Source organism: Dipodomys merriami, unplaced genomic scaffold (assembly GCF_024711535.1).
Source record: "Dipodomys merriami isolate MVZ:Mamm:240054 unplaced genomic scaffold, mDipMer1.0.p SCAF_68, whole genome shotgun sequence".
NCBI classification, from domain to species: Eukaryota; Metazoa; Chordata; class Mammalia; order Rodentia; family Heteromyidae; genus Dipodomys; species Dipodomys merriami.
The window spans coordinates 1,933,309-1,948,353 of NW_027206268.1; the positions used below are offsets into that span (position 1 = coordinate 1,933,309).

The 15,045-nt window shown below is 45.1% G+C and overlaps 1 protein-coding gene and 1 non-coding gene across 5 annotated transcripts in view; one reads left to right on the top strand and one right to left on the bottom strand.

Moving 5' to 3' along the window:
• Positions 1-15,045, top strand: part of Tmem108 (transmembrane protein 108) — a 134,550-nt gene that overhangs the window by 65,507 nt on the left and 53,998 nt on the right. The gene's annotated exons all lie outside the window — the stretch shown is intronic.
• Positions 12,993-13,057, bottom strand: Trnaa-ugc (transfer RNA alanine (anticodon UGC)). Its single transcript has one exon. It is a non-coding gene; the product is annotated as a tRNA-Ala (tRNA).

Here is a 15,045-nt window from a genome sequence, read left to right on the forward strand (position 1 = left end):
TCTAGGAAATGCAAGCGTTCTCTTTCTCTTCTGAGAGCCTTTCTGGGGTAGAAATGTGAAGGGGCCTGCTGGGGATCACTCTATGGAGAGAACAGCCTGGGATTCCAGTACGGATTTATCACCAGCCACATCTAAGCATTAGCCAAACACCAGGCGGGAATTGCAGCAATCTCAGGGCCATTAACTACTACCGGGCTGATGTAATATAGAGGTTTTTTTATGTCTGCTGGCTTGGAAAGTCTTTTCGCTCTGTGTTTCCCCAACACACAATGAGTTGGGGAAACCTCTCCAATTCAGCAGACCTCATTCTTTTCTCCTGCGAGGAATGCAAGTCCTGGCTAGAAGTGTGATAGAATCTGTGTATTCACCTTTCAGTGAATCGCTTGGAATCCAAAAAAAAAAAAAAAAGATAACCTCTTGTAACAGCAACACCCTAATAAAAATGAGTTTTGGCCGGGCACTGGTGGCTCACATCTGTCATCCTAGCCAAGAGGCTGAGATCTGAGGATCATGGTTCAAAGCCAGCCTGGGCAAGGAAAGTCCGTGACACTCTTCTCTACAATGAACCACCAGAAAACCGGAAGTAGCGCTGTGGTTCAAGTGGTAGAGTGCTAGCCTTGAGCTGAAGAGCTGAGGGACAGCGCATAGACTGTCAAGCCCTAGAATGGACCACAAAAAAAAAATGTATTTTGTGGAGAGTGTGTTCCTGGCAGAGGAGGGGGTCAGATTTCACCATCAGAGACCCGGGGCATATAGTGAGAAGGAAACAGGGGCATCACTGCATATTGGTGGGTACCAGGCAATCTGTAATAAAGGAGAGGTACAATAACTGATGCACCCATTCTCACTGGATTCTGGGAGAATTGGGATGCCCCTCTAGCAAGAAGGGAAGCTATCAGTCTCAATATTTTTTTTTCTAAGCTCCTATTCAAATTATGATTTTGGAGTAAATCTAAGCTGGATTGGACATTGAGTTACAGTAAAAGCTATTACATTAAAGGTGATCAGAACCAATTTTTTTAAACTGGTGGTTGAAACAGAGAATCATAAATAATGTATATGCACGTGTATTTCTGCAACATTTTGTTTTAATTTAATGTAAATGTACATTAGCAATCTTTTAGCACAGGGCCAAGACCATTTCTGTGTATATTGGCCTTTCAATTAGAGTTCTGCTTCTTATTTCTTGAATAAATCATCCCTCCACTGATCATCTCCTATTTTTAATTCTGTTTTCTGAGTCAAGAACTCTTTAAGATATTTACAATGAAATTCGAGTGTAGGAACTTAGGTATATACCATTCAAGAAAAAATAATTGGTGTGGTTGCCTTGATACCTAATTGAAAGGGTTAAGAGAAGCTAGCCTTAATTAAGTCTAGCCGAAGCAGTCTATTGAATTTTCATGCAAATGACTCTCCAAGTTTTTTGATGATGATGTTGTTTTTCAGGATATTTAATTATAGTATGAAATTAAAATAACAAATGAAATGGACATAAACAGATCTAGAGAGAAAACCCACCTCTAAAAGGAGATAATGTAGAGAAATCATAGAGTAAAAGCTGTTACCTGTGGGTTTCCAATATAACAGGGCACCAGTCAGGATGGGGTCAATAAAACTGTTAGGTCTGGAGAGAGGCCCTAAATTCAACCCCCAGTACCTCAAAAAAAAAAAAAATGACCAAAAAGGATTAGGATTAGAGAGAAGAGTTGGTGACCCACTCTGAAATCCCTTGAACCAGTACCATTGTTTCCATTCTTGACTTTCATAGCTCTGAACTGTGCCCAAAAGCTAAATAGTGAAAAATGATGGTTAAAAAAACAAAAAACCACCAGCATCTCCTCCTCCATGGGGCAGGGAATATGTGTCAATTTTTAATACCTTAAAAAAGGCTATAAGGAATCAAAACCCGGTGTAAAACATAATCTGTTCTATTTGTAAGTAGAAATCAGAAATATCAGCTGAAACCATATTGTGACAAATCTCTGGGGAACATGCCCTGCGCTGATATGTGCACTTATCCCTGCAAAGATCATAGAAGAAAATGAATCTTCCTGATGCAAATTTCCTTTCGGAAAACCTTAGCAAAAACCTCTCCTAATCCGAGGTCTCAAGTCTTCAAGAAGAATTTTGCTGGATGATCCGTGCGGTAAAGACAAGATATTTTTAAACGCCGTGCTGCCTTCAGACATCTTGAGAGTTTAGCATGCAAATTGGAGTGTATCATCTTTCTCCTTCTCCGTGTGTGTGTGTGTGTGTGTGTGTGTGTGTGTGTGTGTGCGCGCGTGTGTGCGTGCAAATATGTATGCAAACGTGTGTATTCTGTCAGTCAGGCCGATCAGAGACCCAGATTTGGGGTAAGTGGCTTAACTTTTCCCACAGCTCTGTCTTCTCTCAACTGAAATGTAAAAAGTAAAACAAAACAAAACAAAAAAACCCTATGCTATATTTTATGGTAAGCCTGTTGCATTTTCTAACATTCTTTTACTCTACTGGAAAACTATTTGGAGATCACACACTCACTTGGGCCATGCCTATGTATACCACATAAACTGAAGTTTTATCTGCTAGAGCTTGGGATAGGATTTACCTGTGCACAGGGAGCCCCTTCCTCTGCCAGTTAATTGGTTAATTGGGATTCGCAGCTTTTGATGGTTAAGTTGCGCATCTGCACCTCCATTCAGCATTACTCATCATACCCCACTGCCAACTCCAGTGTTCAGAAACTCTGGGCGGGAAGGTATAGGATAGGATTGGGGTGGCACAGGACCCTACAGGTTCACTGGTAGGAAGTAGAAATTCTGGGTCCAAGCTGCCGTCCGTGACTCGTTAGCGTACGAAGTGGTATTTGAATGTGAACTAATAAGATAATTAAAGTGGCTGGCTTCCCAGTTCCCATCCACTTGGGGAAGAGTGCCATCTTACTTTAGGCCTCCTGGATATCAGAATACCAATGGTTGGGAAAGCATGGGATATATTGGGGGAGGGGGGGCGGGGATCTCACATGTCATGTCTTTCCTGGAGTCCTGAAAGGCTGTCATTAAACGTAATTCTCTTTTTCTGTCCTGTTAGGATGAGAGCCATAGCACATCCTCACTACTTAATTCTCACAAGGTCGAGGCTGATTTGTCACACTGACGCTGAAGAAAGTTATTATTCAAAGCCGAATTAAGAAGCGAATGGATAAAGAACAAAAACCAATAAGCCAAGCAGCCCTGACATTTAATTTTCTTGGAAGCCTTTCCCTTCCAACCAAGCAAGTCAGCACACTCCACACTTTCCAAATGAAAAGCAGTGTTGCAGCAGGTTAATCTGCTCCCATAAACGCTGACTGGATCACGCGAGAGACACTGGGTGCTGTAGCCTTTCCTCTCCTTCCCCTGTCCTCTCCTGAAATGACATTTGTGGGTTCTAGGTTTTGTATGTGTGTGTGCATGTACACGTACACTGATGTGCTTATGTACATCAGTACTGGGGCTTGAACTCAGGGACTGGGCACTCTCCTTTTTGCACAAGGCTGGCACTTTACCACTTGAACCACAATTCCTCTTCGGTTTTCTGGTGGTTACTTGGAGATGAGAGTCTTGTGGACTTTCCTGCCCAGGCTGGCTTTGAGCCATAGATCCTCAGATCTCAGCCTCCTGAATAGCAAGGATTACCATATTTTTATTTATTTTATTTATTTATTTTTGCCAGTCCTGGGGCTTGAACCCAGGGCCTGGGCACTGTCCCTGGGCTTCTCTGTGTGCAAGGCTAGCACTCTCCCGCCTGAGCCACAGTGCCACCTCCAGCCTTCTCTGTGCACGTGGTACTGAGGAATCGAACCCAGAGCTTTATGCATGCTAGGCAAGCCACAATCCCAGCCCGCACTGTTTTTTTGTTTTTGTTTTTGTTTTTTTTTTGGTTGGTCGTGGGGCCTGAACTCTAGGCCTGGGCTCAAGGTGAGCACTCTCCTACTTGAGCCACAGCGCCACTTCCGGCTTTTTCTGCTTACGTGGTGCTGAGGAATCAAACCCAGGGCCTCCTGCGTGCAAGGCAAGCACTCTACCACTGAGCCACCGTCCCAGCACCCCCCTACCCCAGTCTCCCACACCACATTTTTTAAGCAGAATTCTGCAAAGAACGAATGACTGCTCATTGTCTAATATATGTATACTCAAGGGAAGTAAGCAAGTGTGTATCATTCATTCATCTGTCCTGTTGAGAAAATGGGAACTCCTTCGAAAGCTTTCTGTTTATGGGGAAGAACTACAGACTTGGAGATGACCAGATGAGCAAAGGAAAAAAACAGTGCAGTTAAATTCCACCAAGATGCTTAGGGAGAGACGTTTACTTGACCTGAACTTGAGATGCATTCATTGATGATTTTTAAAAAGGTGTGTGTGTGTGTGTGTGTGTGTGTGTGTGTATGTGTGTGTGTGTGTGTGTGTGTGTGTGTGTGTGTGTTTAAGAAAAATAAATTGAGAAAGAGCTTGTAGGATCCAGGGACCACTTTACATACATGTGAATTTTGGGCTGTGTACATAAAAGGTTAGCAGGTCCTTCACAAAAGATAGGGAAGGTATAACTTGGCATTTGCACGAAGGAATGCAAGTATTTCCCAGGGGAAATTTCTATACATGGACACTTTGTATCCATCACATATGGTCCTCTCTGCTTTGGTTTAGAATCTTCAGACTCCCAATTCCAATGACACCTTGCCTTTTTATTGAGTATAGCCCTGCCTGCAGAGGCTAACACTATCAGAGAACCCCCATCCCCATGGTAACAGAGGTCTCGACTTTTAACTTGGACATCACATGTAAAGGGAAAAAAAGTTTTTTTCTCTAGTCTTCGGAATGGTAATTTTGTGACTGTGGGACTGGCCTTTGATAACAGGGTTTTGTGAGAGCATTTGAGCCACAGGGTGTGAAATCCTTTGGGACTTTTTATATGCCATCCTTGATTTTATTTACATCAGGGCAAGCAGCAGAACTTAGGTCATGCAAGATGTCACTTTTCTACCAATGATTTTATTCTCATGCCAGAGGTATCTCAAGGTTAGAAGGATAAGAAATTTTTGCCAGATGCCGGTGGCTCAGGCCTGTCATCCTAGCTACTCAGGAAGATGAGATCTGAGGATCGAGGTTCAAAGCCAGCCCAGGCAGAAAAGTCCATGAGACTCTTATCTCCAATGAACCACCAGAAAACCGGAAGCGGCACTGTGGTTCAAGTGGTAGAGCACTTGCCTTGAGCTGAAGAGCTGAGGGACAGCGCCCAGGCCCAGAGTTCAAGCTCCATGACTGATTAAAAAAAAAAATAAGAAATTTTCATTTGTTCAGCTTTTCTGAACATTGCCCAACTCCCAGAAAAGTAGGTAGCAAGGAGGAGCTAATTAAATTAATGGGTATTTGATGTTGCTGTCTTCTTTTCCTGCTAAGCCAGTGACCTCCTTCTGTCATTAACCCTCTTAAAGATGGGAAGTGGTAGGTGGAGGTACCTGATCACCCTGTGAGAAATTACCTGCCAGCTCTGTTTTAAAACCTTAAAAAACTGGGCGCCGGTAGCTCATACCTGTCATCCTAACTACTCAGGAGGCTGAGATCTGAGGATCATATAGTTCAGAGCCAGCCCAGGCAGAAAAGTCCGTGAGACTCTTATCTCTAATAAATCACTCAGAAAACTGGAAATGGTGCTGTGGCTCAAGTGGTAGAGTACTCATCTTGAGCTGAAGAGCTGAGAGACAGCGCCCAGGCCCAGAGTTCAAACCCCATGACTGACAAAAAAAAAAAAAAGTGATTACCATGTCTTCAGTAGTGATACAGAGTGGTAGTGAACATAAGAGGAAACCAGACACTGGCTGGCCACATGACATGCTGGGACACTACCGACCTGACTCAATGACGGGAGAATTTCTCTCTGGCTTTCTTTCTGGTTTTCTTTCTTCTCCAGTGAATCAAGAGCCATAGCTCATGCCGGATGTTCCTAGAGGCCGTCCTCTGTGTGACGAATGATTTTATATATTCTGAGATCATTGGTGACTCTGTCATGTTATGACTCTGTTGAAATTATTAGAGGGCACTGGTTGTCATTTAAACAATATGTAAAGAAGAAAAAAAAAAGCATCCAATGAATGCCAGTCTGGTTCATTTGTGGAGCCACAGCACCTCTTCCGGTTTTCTGGTGGTTCTTTGGAGATAGGAGTCTCACAGACTTTCCTGCCCAGGCTGGCTTTGAACCACCATCCTCAGATCTCTGTTTCTTGAGTAGCTAGTTTGACAGGTGTGAGCCACCGGCGCCAGGCTCATTTTTATTCTAAATAATCAAACACTTTCCACCTTTTGTGTACCTTTCAATTAACCAGGGGAAGTAACAAGATATGTTTGTGGAGAGGTACCCTTGCAAACAAGAACTCAAGGATTAAGGTTGTTGGGGGGGGGGGCCGCGGGGGAGGGCGGGAATGGAGAGGGAAACTATAAGCAACACAGGCCTAGAGAGAGCACTCTTTTCCTTTATGATTTTTTTTAACTAGTTGTCCAAAGGCATTTCAGTTCAAAGGTCAACCTGTATGCAGAATATGGCCTGATCAGAGCTGCCCCTTCTGTCATTTCCCACATCTCTTATCAGAACCCCTCTTCCCCTGCACCCCATCTCCTTAAGCCTCCTAGTTCCGTTTTTATAGATGTCTTTGGAGTATTATGATAGTATTTTCCCACCCCTTCCTCTTTTCATTCATCTGTTCCTCTCCTTTTAGTTCCAATCCCTCTCCATCAAAACATGTTTCAGGGCGCTGGGAAGGTGTCTCAGTGGCAGAGTGCTTGCCTAGCACACATGAAGCCCCGGGTTCGATTCCTCAGTACCACATACACAGAAAGAGCTGGAAGCGGTGCTGTGGCTCAAGTGACAGAGTGCTAGCCTTGAGCTAAAGAAGCTCAGGGACAGTACCCAGGCCCTGAGTTCAAGCCCCAGGAGTGGAACAAGAAAAATGTCTCAGCTTCTTGGTTTCTGAGTTGAACTGCCTGGTGATAGTTCGGATGGATTACACCGAGAAATGGTTCTGTTAAGAAACCTCTGTGAGGGGAGGTAAAAGCAGAAACCAAACGCTTGCTTCCTTATAGAGTAATTCATCATCTTGCTGTCCCACTATCCACCGCCTGTGCACTGAGCAAACCTCCAGCGATCTCAGTATGAAACGGAAAGGCCTTCAGAGGCTCTGTGTCTGGTTGGGGTGGGCTGATGGACGCTGTGTTAACAGTCTGGCAGCAGGAAATGACATGCCAACAGGAATGGACACAGCTTGGCCTGACATCATCTTAGCCGGACCTAGGCTGGTGACGTCACCCCTGCCTGGAGCTCTGCCAGTTCTGTGGCACCACAGAGGAAAGTTCCCTTCGGTAGAGCATGGTGCACTCGGCTATTAACATTTCCTTCCCAGCTTCCAGCTCCCAGCTGATCAAGACTCATACCCATGTCACTGCCCAGCGGGGAGCCACTGAAAAAGTCCAATGTGATCGGGTAGAGATCAGGTTTGATTTGAGGAATGGAGGAGATGGGAAGCAGCAAAGCAGCAGGAGACTATTACTGCTGCCTGGTTGTTGGACTCGGGCCCTGCTGTGAGTGAACTGATAGGTGGAATCATGAAGCTGCCACTGTTATATAAAACCAGATTATTGACGTGCCCAGCCTGCTTACCATGCCGTGGCTGCATACCAGAGTAACCCAAGCCCTCACCACCAGCCTTCCCAAGCAGGTAAGTTTCCCAGCCTCCTACCCATCCTGTTTGCACTCCCCCTCCCCCATCTCCCTCTTTTGGGCTGGCTATTTTGCTGGGATCCCCACGTGCATGACCCCTGGCCCAGGCTATACAAACTCTGACAGGCTAAAGAGCTAATGCTCCTGCAGAGGAAGAAAATGGGAGACCAAGATAGCTTTTGAACAGTTGTCCCTGCAGCCGTGACTGAAAGGCGTGTGTGTGTGTGTGTGTGTGTGTGTGTGTGTGTGTGTGTGTGTGTGTGTGTGTGTGTGTGTGTGTGTGTGTGTGTGTGTGTGTGTGTGTGTGTGTGTGTGTGTGTGAATTCAGGGCCTTACACTCTCAGTGGGCTTTTTCATTCAAGGCTGGCACTCTCCCACTTGAGCCATACTCTCCCTTCCAGCTTTTTTTTATTATTATTGTTGTTGTTGTTGTTGTTGTTAAATATTCCACTTCCAGCTTTTTATCGTTTAACTGGAGATAAGAGTCTCTCATGGGCTTTTTCTGCCCGGCTGGCTTTGAACCTTGATCCTCAGATCTCAGCTTTCTGAGTATTTAAGATTATAAGCATGAAGCCAGGCGCCAGTGCCTCATACCTGTCCTCCTAGCTACACAGGAGGCTGAGAGCTGAGGATCGCAGTTCAAAGCCAGCCCAGGCAGGAAAATCCCCATGAGACTCTTATCTCCAATGAACCACCAGAAAACCAGAAGTGGCACTGTGGCTCAAGTGGTAGAGCATTCCCCTTGAGCTGAAGAGCTGAGGGACAGTGCCCAGGCCCTGAGTTCAATCCCCATGACCAACCAAAAAAGATCATAGACATAAGCCATCAGCACCTTCATAGGAATTTATTTGGAGCCTGTGTGATGATCGATAGAGTATGGGTGTTTGGTAGATTTGAGTTTTGAGACTACTGAATTTTTAGGAAATTCTACTTATGCTTTCATCTAGAAGGTTTACTAAAAGAACAGCGAGCAAGATTTACTAAAAGATAAAGAGTTGAGTTGGGATCAAGGCTCTGATACCTGCTAGCTTCATGACTTTAATTAACCTACATTTTCTGAGCCTATACACACACACAAAAAGGGAAGGCCATGAATACCTATTTTATGAGGGTGCTTTGAAGCCAGCAGTAAAACAATCTCATTTAACATGTTGCTGAACACACAGTCATTGTCCAAATAAATGTAACGTTCCTTGCTTTTATCTACTCTTGCAACAAGGCATCTCCAGTGAATGGAAGAACCCAAAGCCGCACTTCGTGTCTGCTTTGCACATTACCAGTCAGCTGACAATGGGCATTTTTCTCACATCATTAAGCTTTTGGATAAAAATGAGTTCATGATTACTAAACCGTAATATAAACATGAGCTAGCATCAATCATTGGGGCAATATTTGACCATCAAGTTTAATAAAACACAAGTGCTTAGGAATTGTGGGATGATTAATTCTTCAATAAGACTAACCTCTTTTCCTGTGAGTGGGTCATAGAAGTAATCTTGTGAAAACTCCAGGCCTGGCTCAGTTGTTGAGTGTCAGCCTAGAAAGTGTGAAGCCCAAAGCCGGGCATCAGTGGCTCACGCCTGTCATCCTAGCTATTCAGGAGGCAGAGATCTAAGGATCAAGGTTCAAAGCCAGCCCGGGCAGGAAAGTCTGTGAGACTCTTATCTCCAACAAACCACTAGAAAACCGGAAGTGGCTCTGTGGGTCTAGTGGTAGAGCGCTCGTCTTGAGCTAAAGAGCTGAGGGACAGTAGTTGGGCCCAGAGTTTAAGCCGGAAGGAAGGAAAGAAAGAAAGAAAAAGAAAAAGAAGAAAGAAAACCAACCAGGCACCAGTGGCTTATGCCTATAATCCTAGTTACTCAGGAAGCCAAAAACCTGAAGACCAACCATTTGAAGCCCATGACATTCTTTTTTTTCTTTTTTTTTCTTTTTTGGTCATGGGTCTTTTGAACTCTGGGCCTGGGCACTGTCCCTCAGCTCTTCAGGTCAAGGCTAACACTCTACCACTTGAGCCACAGCACCACTTCTGGCTTTTTTTTTTTTTTTTGCTTATGTGGTGCTGAGGAATCGAACCCAGGGCCTCATGCATGCAAAGTATATTTCTATAAGTTTTGATTACAGAAGGACAGTACTGGAAGACAAATGACTTGTTGCTTATTAACCTCTAGCTCATCCCTAGTCTGATTTCTTTAAGGTATAGTTCAGTTTTGCTCCAGCTTGTAACCCCTCTTAAGTTTTTGTGCTAATTTTGTGTGGTAGAAATGGCTAACATAGTTGATTGACCTTGAAAGGTTGACCGCCATTGTTAAATCTTCTAGGTTCTGGATGAGAGGTTTATTTGAAAGTAATTGTTGTAGGATTTAATCATTTAACTCAATTCTGGTTGCCTGGCTTTAGAATTTTAATTGAGTGAAATATCTAGGTCTTACTAGTTGTGTGTTACCACATACAGACAAAAACAAAAAAATGCATTGAAATCACTTGGTTGGTTTTCCTTCTGCCAAACCTGGGTTTTAATCCCATCCAAAAACACCCCTGGTGATAGTCTAGGAATGTGACTTAGTAGTAGAGTGCTTACTAGCATGCATGAAGCCCTATGTTCGATTCCTCAGGACCACATACACAGAAAAAGCCAGAAGTGGCCCTGTGACTCAAGTGGTAGAGTGCTCGCCTTGAGCCAAAGAAGCTCAGGGACAGCGCCCAGATCCTGAGTTCAAGCCCTAGGACTGGCAAGAGAGAGAGAAGAGAGACAGACAGACAGACAGACTTTGGAGACAGGTTGTGCTGTTCCAACCACCTCTTTCTACATTTTATTGAACTTCTAAAGATGTAAATGATTTACCCAAGATTGCATAATGTAATAGGGGCCACACAATTCATGCATATAAACCTGCAGTTCTCAGCTTCACTTTAGCGTGCATTCTGGGCAGGCTCATTGAAGCCAGTCTTGCTAGGCCCCCACCCCAGAGGTTGATTCAGTGGGTCTGAACAATCCTGGTCATTTGCATTCCCAGAAAATTCTTGGTGCTGCTAGTGCTAGGAAGATCATACGTTGAGAACCGTGGAAACTTTGTGGTTACATTATTGAGAAGTTCATGAAATGTCAAGAGCCGGCCTACAGATAGACATTCTGGAGTTCTGAGGATCTAGCTGCTACCTTGAATTAATTCAGTACCACCTAATGTCTCTCCTCTAAGGCCATTTAATCATCGGTGGGTACAGTACTGCGTGTCCTAGCTGGCCTGGACTCTCCAGCTGTCTCCTAGTCCGGTGGGCATTTATCTCATTGCATTGATCTGGAAAAATCGGGTCTAGGGGACCTAGCCTCTGTCTCCCTTACTTCCCAAAGTCTATACACTGCTTTCCTGCCACTCTTTTGTTGTTGGTGGTGGTCATGGGGCTTGAACTCTTCAGCTCAAGGCCAGCGCTCTACCACTTCAGCCACAGTGCCACTTCTGGTTTTCTGGCTGTTCGTTGGAGATAAGAGTCTCACGATGAGGCAACAATGCTTGATAAGAAATGTACTCATTATCTTGCCCATGTAATTGTAACTCCTCTGTATGGTATTCTCACAATTAAAAAAAAAAAAAAAAAAGAGTCTTACGAACTTTCCTGCCAGGGCTGGCTTTGAACTGCGATCCCCAGATCTCAGCCAGGCCCTGAGTAGCTAGGATGACAGGCGTGAGCCACCAGCACCGGGCTTTCTGTCCGTCTTAACCTCCCCTGAGTGATCCAAAGATAAGAACTAGGGCACAATGAACTCGGAAGCCAACGATCCAGTCCCATGCTGTCTCCCGCTGCTTATCCACTGTGGAGGCGTTTTACAGGGGCCAGGGGTAGAACTTCAACAGAAGCGAGATTCCCTCTGTACGGTCAGCTGCGGCGGCCAGCTGGGGAAGAGGTACCATCCTTGTAGTTCACTCCGCTGCTGTCTCTTCAGCTCCGTAAGCCTGCACCGTGCAGGGCAGACAGACGTCAGGAACAGGAGCGGCTCACTCCACCGTGGTCCCGTCCCTGAGCCTCGCTGCTCTCTCCCTCTCAGTCATTATCACCTTTCCCATTCAGACACCCCTTTATAAAAGCCAGAAGTAGGGACCCAGAGAGAAAGAGGTTGAATCAGAGTCAGAACTTGGGTAAGAAACCACCAGGAGCTCATGTTCGTTAAGACAGGAATCGCATGGAAAGGCCGAGATCTAAATATTTAAGAAACACTGACTCACTCCTTTTCTATTTTGAACAGGACATGCAAATGTGGCTGCGTTTACGAGCCCACGCCCTCCCTCTCCTAAAAGTGCCATTTTTCAGGAAAGGGAAAGGGGTAGATCTCACCTCTCGGCGTGTCTGGTTCTCTCTGCGGTTGGGTCCCGGGTCCCTGGTTCTCTGTTTCTCCCCTTGGTCGCACAGCAGAGTCGGAGCTTCTCTCAGGTGCTTTGGGAGTCAAGTTTCCTTGATCTGAGACTGAGGTGCCAAGTAAGCCATTGATAGGTGCCTCCCTGTTTTTTGTTTGTTTTTGCCGGTACTGGGGCTTGAACTCAAGGCCTCAAGATCTCACTAGTTCGGCTTTTTTTTTTTTTTTTTCTTTTCCCCTCTCCAGAGCTGGTGCTCTACCACTTGAGCTATACCCCCACTTCCAGGTTTTGATGGTTCATTGGAAGCGAGAGTCTCACAGAGCCAGGCACTGATGCCTCACACCTATCAAGAGGCTGAGATCTGAGGATTGTGGTCCAAAGCCAGCCTGGGCAGGAAAGTCTGTGAGACTTTTTTTTTTTTTTTTTTTTTAATCTCCAATGAACCACCAGCAAACCAGAAGTGGCGCAGAGTGGTGGTGCGCTAGTCTTGAGTAAAAAGAGCTGAAGGACAGGTGCCAGGCCCTGAGTTCAAGCCCCAACTGCCAACTACAAAAAAAAGTGTCACAGACTTTTCTGTTCAGGCTGGCTTTGAACCACAGTCTCCTCAAATCATAGACTCCTGAGTTGTCAGGACTTACAGGCATAAAACACAGTACTCCTCCCTGTGTTCTGAATGTTGGATCAGAACATCTAGCTTTAGGTTTTTGCTTTCAAAACCTGGCTACTTCTAAGGACAATTGTAGGAGCCTTTTATTTTTTTATTTATTTTTGTTTTGTTTTGTTTTTGGGTCCGGTCGTGGGGCCTGAACTCTGGGCCTGGGCACTGTCCCTCAGCTCTTCAGCTCAAGGCTAGCGCTCTGCCACTTGATCCACAGTGCCACTTCTGGCTTTTTTTCTTTTTTTTTGCTTATGTGGTGCTGGAGAATCGAACCCAGGGCCTCGTGCATGCAAGGCAAGCGCTCTACCACTGAGCCACCTTCCCAGCCCCTCGTAGGAGCCTTTTAAAATCGACTCATTCTCCCCAAACTAGGAATTCAAATTCCTGCAGGTATCTATTTGGGAACCAGACTTTGACCATCCACTAGGTTGAGGAATTAACAATCTGTACTTTGGGGTATTTCTCCTAGCCTTTCCGGCAAGGAAGGTAGAGTTGTCAACATCATCAGTTAAAGCTACTTAGGGGCTTCACAGATTAGGCCGAATGGGTGACTCCTACTCCCAGCTGGCCGTCCAAATGACATGCTTAAGACAAGCTTGGGATGGTCTTGAACTTGACCTTCTTGAGATTGGGCTTTCCTGCCCAGCTCTCCCCAGCACTTCCTCTGCGTCTCAGCTAAAGCCTGGATCAGTTTTAGATTGACCCACCCCACGTTTGCCCACATTTTTTCCCCGTTTCGTTATCATTTTTATTTCACTATATCTACTCAGTGGCACACTTCTGCAGAACCACTGGCGATATGAAACCAGAAACACAGATTAAAACTACCCTTACACTATCTTGAGAATTAAAAGTCTTTTATGTGGCTTCAGGGGGAAAAGAAAAGAGCTATGGACGGGAAATAGAAAAAGGAGAGTGTGTTTAAGGTTAAAGGTTGATATTAAATTGGTCAGTGATGAATACTGTGAATAACTTTACACACTGAAAGCCTATTACCCCTTCGATGTATGTCTCAGGAGCTTAAATGCTGTTTCCATATGTAAAGCATTCTGCTAAGTTTTGCCTGTTTTATATGGCCTCACTTCCATTTCTGATGTAAAAACATCAATATATCTTTCAGAACAAATGCCTACTGCCCGCAGGAAATACACATATATATATATTTTTTTTTTTTTTAAGTCCCCAAATTCAATTTCGGAAACCATTTCTCAGGCACTGCAAAAGAAGAGAAAAATGAATGAGTTTGCTGTGGACAAGGAATAATCTTTTCCATAAGCACGGCAGTCAAAATGATAGAACCTAGTCTTTTAGTATTTGGCATCTCTACAATATCATTTAATTCCCCGACCTCAGTAGGCAGAGTCTTTAACACCAAAACCATAAAAGAGGAAATGTGATATGTATTCCTCACTTCCCACAAGCACTTCCCTGTCTCCTCAAAGGAGATAAATGGTCCTCATACATTGTAATGCTGGCAGGGAGAGGTCTGTGTTATTCTAAGGAGCCTCAAAGTCCCAGTGCTCTGGACAGCAGACTCTCCCCCTGCAAACACAGAGAGACCACAGCTGCCCGCCCCTGGAGGAACACGGGGCAGCTACTCGTGGCAGAATTCTCACTAAGCGCTTTCCTTTCTTGGGCTTTTTCTCTTTCCTTTTTTTTTTTTTTTTGTCGGTCATGGGGCTTGAACTCTGGGCCTGGACGCTGTCCCTCAGCTCTTCAGCTCAAGGCGAGAGCTCTACCACTTGAGCCACAGCGCCACTTCCGGTTTTCTGGTGGTTCATGGGAAATGAGAGTCTCCGTTCCTGCCCGGGCTGGCTTTGAACCATGCTCCTCAGATCTCTGCCTCCTGAGTAGCTAGGATGACAGACGTGAGCCACTGGCGCCCCAACATGTCCAATGCTGCTTGATCCTTGTCACCCCTTCTGTCATCCTTCCCCATCCTCCTTTCCCCCAGAGTCACATCACATTTCCCACTTGGCTTCTCACTGGTGGACATTAAGGTTTATGACTGTATGTGTACCAACCCCTGCCCCCCACACCCTGTTCCTTTTCCCATTCATCCACTCACTAGCACTAGCCTTACATCTCCCCCTCGCCCCCTCCCCCCCCCATTCAAGCTGTGTTTCAGCTTCCTGCTATTCATTTTGCTCAACTGTCTGGTAATTGTTCAAAAGATTTCCTCCATGGAGTTTCACTCTTGCATCTACTATACTTTACTTACTTTGGTCAGTGTATATGCACCTATGCACCTGTGTGTGTTTACCTGGGAGGTTGTATTTTGTGCCTAAGATCCACGCATTGAGAGAA